This window comes from Ricinus communis, chromosome 8, assembly GCF_019578655.1.
Source record: "Ricinus communis isolate WT05 ecotype wild-type chromosome 8, ASM1957865v1, whole genome shotgun sequence".
NCBI lineage: Eukaryota > Viridiplantae > Streptophyta > Magnoliopsida > Malpighiales > Euphorbiaceae > Ricinus > Ricinus communis.
In genome coordinates, this window is record NC_063263.1 from 23,684,080 (window position 1) to 23,691,024 (window position 6,945).

The 6,945-nt window shown below is 33.9% G+C and overlaps 1 long non-coding RNA gene across 1 annotated transcript; it reads left to right on the forward strand.

Annotated features, from left to right (window-relative positions):
* The first annotated feature begins 2,102 nt into the window (after positions 1–2,102).
* On the forward strand, positions 2,103–5,562 carry LOC125370968. The gene is made up of 4 exons (XR_007217096.1): positions 2,103–2,236; positions 2,770–2,834; positions 3,701–3,764; positions 4,176–5,562. It is a non-coding gene; the product is annotated as an uncharacterized LOC125370968 (long non-coding RNA).
* The last annotated feature ends 1,383 nt before the right edge of the window (positions 5,563–6,945 follow it).

Sequence of the window (6,945 nt, forward strand, 5' to 3'; positions counted from 1 at the left end):
TCTTTTGAATAGTACCTTTGAGTTGAGTATGGATTGTTTTATTGATTTTGCAAAGATTAATTCTTAAGTTGCTATTTATTTGAGGATAAGTAACAACTTAAGTATAGGGGTATTTGATAGGTCCAAATTATATATAAATATTTAAGGGTATTTTAGAGCTTTAATGATATATTTCTATATATAATATGGTGAAAATATGTATTTTTATCTCACTTTAGTTTTCTTGTCTAAATTCAGAAAATAATAGCCAATGAGGAGAATTTGAGCCAAAAACGCATAAATAGGCTTTAAATGGACTGCAGTTGTAAAAGGCTTGGAAATAAGACACGTGGGCTACCAATAGCGCTAGGCCTAGCTGAATTTATCAAGGCCCATGAAGGGATAATTAATTAGTTATGATATAGTTAATGGATAATTATCTTTAAGTTGTTTATTTTATTTAGGAGAGTAAGAGACAACTATAGTAGTTATGTGTTGAGAGAAGGACTCTAAAAAGAAAATCTCTATAAGAAGTAGAGGTTAATTAAATAAAGGATGATTTTTACTACTATTCTCTCTGCGAGAAATGCTACTATTATTCTTTCTGCATGAATTCCTACATGATGATTGCTATCTATGCAGCTACAATCTAAGGTAGTGTACCTATTGATGCAGTCTAGCACTAATGGTGAGTATCAAGGTCGTATTCCTCGGGAAAGTGAAAGCCGAGAGTTACTCCTTTGTTCTCTGTTATATTAGCCTAAAATGAATGATGAATAATTCCTAAATTAACTAATAGCTACTCTAATTGTTGTCTAACTACGGCTACTAGTAAAGGATTAATTCAAGTTAAGGAATAACCCCTTGGGAATTCTTGTCTCTAGGGAATGGAAACTAAAGATGGAATTGATTGATTGAATTCAATTTTCGTAGGAAAATCTCTACACAATTAACGCCTTTCTCAAGGAAACTAACATCTTAACTTAGATTAATTAGGTTGAAATCTCTTCCTAACTCTAATTATCCAAATTAGCATTATGTACCATTTAACACTATTTAGAGTTGTTAATTTTCAATCCGATAGAACGAACACCCTATCTCTAGGCGAATTCAATTCTAGGTTGCAAAGGAAAATCCAAACTTAAACGTCTTTCTTAAGAATATTCAAATCCCAATAATCATTCAATAAGGTATGAAGAACAAATCAATAAGCACTTCCATTGCAAACCAATATTAAAAATAATACATTCAATTCAAAAGTTAAGTACAAAAATCCCTAGATAAAGAACCCCAATGGGTTAACAGGTTTAGCTAATCATGTTCATTATCAAAACCCACAAGAATTCAATTACAAAAATGAGTAAAGGTAGAGAAACCCGAATACACCCTTGGATGAGAGTAAACAGCTCCAATTCCTCTTGCCCAATCTTGAATCAATTCTTGTTCCCCTTTGCTTGAATTGAAACCAATCAATGAACCTCGCCCAATCTTTAATCTTTGAAGGGAATCCAATTGAAACATTGGTCTAAGTCTCATTTTTCCTTGGTTCCAGCTTAGAAAACCCTTAGAGAGAGAAAGAAATGAGTTTGGGACGTCTTAACCCTAGTTTTCTTCATTTTCCTCTTTTCTTTCTTTTAAATTAATTTGTCCAACTGCCGTGAACATGGCCGTGTTAATACCCGTATTGGGAACACGGCCTGGTGTTGATGGGCGTGTTAGGAACACGACCCCATGCTGATGGACGTGTTACTCTTTGTGGTCGTGCTCCTAACGCTTCTTTTTTCTTTGATGTCAAATGCACCAACATGACCCATTTTAGTGCTCGTGCTGGGAACACGGCCACTGTTAAAACCAACACTGTAATGCCCACCTAATGCATTTGCATTTATTTTTATAACATACATAACATATAGATATGAGAAATGCATGAGATATCTATAGTATTAGTGCTAATGACAAATAGAAGAATATTATAAATGTTACAATTAAGTCCATAATAAGAATTAGAAAGTTAAGGGATTGAGTTGATTAATGGAAAAAAAATTAAGGGGTTAATTGAACCTAAAAAAAATATTATTAATATGATAGAAAAGGGGAAGAAGAAAGAAAAGGTGGTAGTTCTTCTTCCTTCTTCTTTCTTTCTTCTTCTTCTTCTTCTTCAAAAAAAGAGAAAACTGCATTTTCAAGTGGAATTTGGAGGTTTAGAATCCATTTTTTATCTTAATCTTCATCTACAAAGGCTTTAGAGGTTTATTTGGTAAGTAATTTTAATATTCTGTTGAATTGAGTTAGGGTTTAGAAGACATAGAATTCGAGTTCTAAAGACCTAGTTTCTCAGTCTTATTGTTTTGATCATATCTTGAGCTAGGAAGCTTTAAATTGAGTGTTCTTTAATGATATAGAAACTTTAAAGAGTCATCTAAAACTTTTATTGCTTTAGCTCGATTTGAATCAGGCTCTATGTTAGTATAATAAGAGAATACATTTTATTGTTCAGTTTCCATCTTTGGTCTGAGTAAGGTAGATTGTTTTGTACGGATATTTCTCTATACATCTCCAATTGAAACAAAATCAGTTTTAAATTATATTAGACACATTAGGTTAGTGATATGGAAAGTTTCATTATGAAATTTGTTGTATAGAATTTTTGGTGGATTTTTAAATTCACCCTATTAATTCTGTCATAGTTGGCAGCCACACATATGTAGAGAGTTTAGTGATGTTATCATGCTATATGAAAATCTATTAACTTTGGGTGTTTAAAAATAAGTGAATTATAATCCATTTCAGCTAAACCAATTTGGAATGAGGGTGACACCCAAGTAAGCTCAAGCAAAGGAAAGGGAGCAACAAAGGTAAGTGAATAACTTAATGTTCTATATGAATGTTGAATGGTGAATTCGAGTGTCCTGTTATAATGTGAACAGTATATTTAATTTAGCCATATCTGGAGTTTTATAACTCCAAATGGAGTGCTACTTATTGCTATAGAAAATTTGAAATGTAATCTACAAATGTTATAGAAATAGAGGAAGCTTGATTTTGCTGTTTTGATGGCCAATCTGGATCATACTTTCTGTTGCTTAATTTTATTGACAGCTTGACCATGGTAGAATGTTTTTGATGTTTATCTTTCTATACACATCCATTTGATGTAAAATCAGTTTCAAATTAATCTAGACTTATAATATTACGGATCTGGAGAATATGGTTTTGGAATTCCTAATGTGGAATTTTTGGTGTATTTTTGAATGCACACTATTAAATCTGCCATGTTGGAATATGGTATGTTTTTGGTATATCATAGGTATTATTATGGTTTCTTATATATTATGGAGATGTTAGTTATTTAAATGGTATATATATATATAAGAATTATGGTTGGATGATTGTAAGGACGCAATACTACTTATGAATCAGGCAAGGCTGTATGCGATATGGAATTCCCCATAAGATTATGGTTGGCTGTGTGGGTATGGGGATCCATGAAAATAAAAATATATGTATATTATTATGGAATTTAATGTAATTCACAAGTTCATTGATGTCCTAAAGAAAATACTATGACAAGGTTTATGTAAACATTATAAAGTTATAATTAAATATCGAATGGTTTGATGTTTGATAATACTACACGTTTGATTGTGTTATTTTTCATAGGAAATTATGTTATTCTTTTGCTGAGTTGCAGGCTTACTCCTCTGCATTATTTCTTTTTCAGGATTAGCAGAATTATAATTGGTTTTGACGAAACATTTACATCTGTCGCACTAGCATTGTGTCAGGTAGGTCAGCAGGAGTTCGCCCTCAGTTTTTCTTTCTTGGACATGACATGTCAAGTGGATTTCATTATCATGCATAAATCTGGAGCATTTTATGTGTATATATAAAAAAAAGTGTACTATTGATGTTGTGAGCTTTTTGGTGTGTGATATGCATGACTCATATAAATAGTTTTTGTTATACATAATAATTTATGAGTTAAAATTTAGTAGTTAAGAAATATGTTATGTATCAGTCTTTGCATACAATGTATGTCTGACATCCTTTACAGGTGTCACATTTAGTGGTATTAGAGCACGGTTTAAAATTCATTGGGATAGAATTGTAAAAGCATTTAAAAGCATGAATGCATATACATGTTAGGGATGCATATGAATGTAAGAATTAAAAATAAGTGTTTATATTTTTAATAGGATGAGTAGAGAGGGGCTGACCGAGAATCCTGCTAACCTAAGTGAGTCTGAGTCTGTGCATGGAGTTGAGCATATAAATGCACCACAACAACCAACTCAGGAATTGCCACTGGTAATGCAGCAATTTCTTGAGTCTTTGCAGCAAATAGTTAATCGGGTAGCCACTCAGCCAATCCAACAACCAATAATGCAACCGATGGCAGAAGTTAAAGAAACAGAGGCTAAAGATAAAACTTACGATAGGCTGAGAAAACAAGGAGCTACAGAGTTTGAGGGGATCACTGATCCTGAGATAGCAGAAGAATGGTTACGGGAGACAGAAAGGGTGCTGGACAGGCAAGATTGCACACCAGAGCAAAGTTGAAATATGTTGTATCTTTGTTGAGAAGATAAGCTTTAGATTGGTGGGATATGCTTCCAGGAAGTAAAAATAGACCTATGACCTTTACTTGGGATGACTTCCTTAGGGAATTTACAAATAAATACACACCACCAACGTATAGAGATCGAAAGAAAATGGAGTTTTTGAGCTTAGAACAGGGATACATGACAGTATCAGAATATGAAATGCAATTCTCTTGATTATCAAAATATGCGTTAGAAAAAGTGGCTACAGAGGATGCAAAACAAAGACGGTTTGAAAAAGGATTGAGAATGGATATTCGGGAAAAGATTTCCTTAAAGCCACCAAGTTACAGTACTTTATTAGAGGCTGCATTGAGAGTAGAAGAATGTTTGATTGAGAAAGATGCAATGACAGCTAAGAAAAGAAAGATGATAAATGAATATGGTGGTTCATAAAGGAAAAGAAGAGACATTTCTTTTAGAGGTTGTGGGTCTCAAGGGAGTAGATATTATGGAAGAGGGGTTAGCTAGCAAAATATGAGTAAGTCTACTACAGTAATATCGGGTAGAGGCGGACGAAGTGGTTACAACCAGAGTAGGGTAGAGAGTAAGAGAGGTGAGGGAGGTGTTTCAGTTAGTCGAGGATATATTTCACCATGTGCTAGATGTAATAGGTTTCACCGTGGGGAGTGTTGGGGACCAAGGCAGATACTTTGTTTTTATTGTGGTAAGCCGAGGCATATAGCCAAAGATTGTTGGAGTAAAAATCGAGCTAGTGAAAGTCAAGTTTCAGGACAGAGCAGCATAGGTGAAAATATGACTCAGGGAGGAGTAAGTAGAGGAAGAGGTAAAGGAATGGCACGAGGAGGTTCTAACCTGGTACAGGCTGGACAGATAGGTCAACCTTAGCAATCACTGCCCTAAGCTAGAGTGTATGCAGTGACAAGACAAGAAGCACCTTCTACAACTGATATTGTGACTGGTAAAATCTCTATTTATGGTTTTGATGCTTATACGTTAATTGATCCAGTATCAACATGTTCATTCATTTCATATGAATTTGCATTAAAAAACCACAACGATATAGAAACCTTGGGGTATAACATTTATGTATCAATGCCTGCTGGGGGTATTGTAATTATAGATAAGATTGCCAAAACTTGTCCTGTGATTATAAATGGGAACACACTGTATGCAGATCTAGTAGTGATAAAACTTAAGGAATTTGATTTATTTTAGGAATGGATTGGCTATTTAAGAATCATGCTATACTAAATTGTCACAAAAAAAGTGGTTATTGAGACCTCAGAACAAAGAAAAATAGTTTTTGTGGGTGAAAGAAATATTGTTTCAACTTGTTTAATTTCGGCTACTGCTGCTTTCCATTTAATCAAAAAGGGTTGTGAAGCTTATTTGGCTAATGTGGTGGATGTATCCAAAGTTAGTCCAGGAGTAATGAATATTCCAGTAGTGAAGGAATTTGCAAATGTATTTCCAGAAGAACTACCAGGTTTACCTCCACATTGAGAGACAGACTTTGAGATAGAAACTATACCTGGAGAACCACCAATATCAATTGCACCATATAGAATGGCACCCTTGGAGTTGAAAGAATTAAAGAAGCAACTGGAAGAATTATTAGAAAAAAGGTTTATTAGACCGAGTACATCACCCTGGGGAGCTCTAGTATTGTTTGTAAAGAAAAAGGATGGCAGTTTAAGATTGTGTATTGATTACAGGTAGTTAAATCGTTTTACCATAAAGAACAAATATCCTTTGCCACGGATTGATGACTTATTAGACCAGTTAAAAGGAGCAACTGTATTCTCCAAGATTGATTTAAGGTCTGGATATTGGCAATTGAGAATTGCAGAGGCACACATACCAAAGACTGCATTTAGAACACGATATGGGCATTATGAATTTATTGTGATGCCATTTGGACTAACAAATTCACCTACTGCTTTTATGTCTTTAATGAACAAAATATTTCAGAGGTATCTAGATCGTTTTGTCATTGTGTTTATCGATGATATATTGATTTATTCTGAAACTCGAGAGCAGCATGAAGAACATTTGAGAATAGTGTTGCAGATTTTAAGAGAAAAGCAGCTTTATGCAAAATTTAATAAATGTGAGTTTTGGCTAGAAGAAATTGCATTTTTGGGGCATATTGTTTCCGAAAATGGTGTACAACCTGATTCTTTGAAGATTGCAGCCGTAAAGGAGTGGGAATCCCCTAAAAATGTATCAGAGGTACGAAGTTTTTTAGGATTAGCTGGATATTATAGGAGATTTGTTGAAGGATTTTCAATCATTGCTAAACCATTAACGAACTTGCTGAAGAAGAATGTCATATTTAAATGGGATTCTAAATGTGAGAAAAGTTTTGAAGAATTGAAGAAAAGACTTATTTCTGCACCGG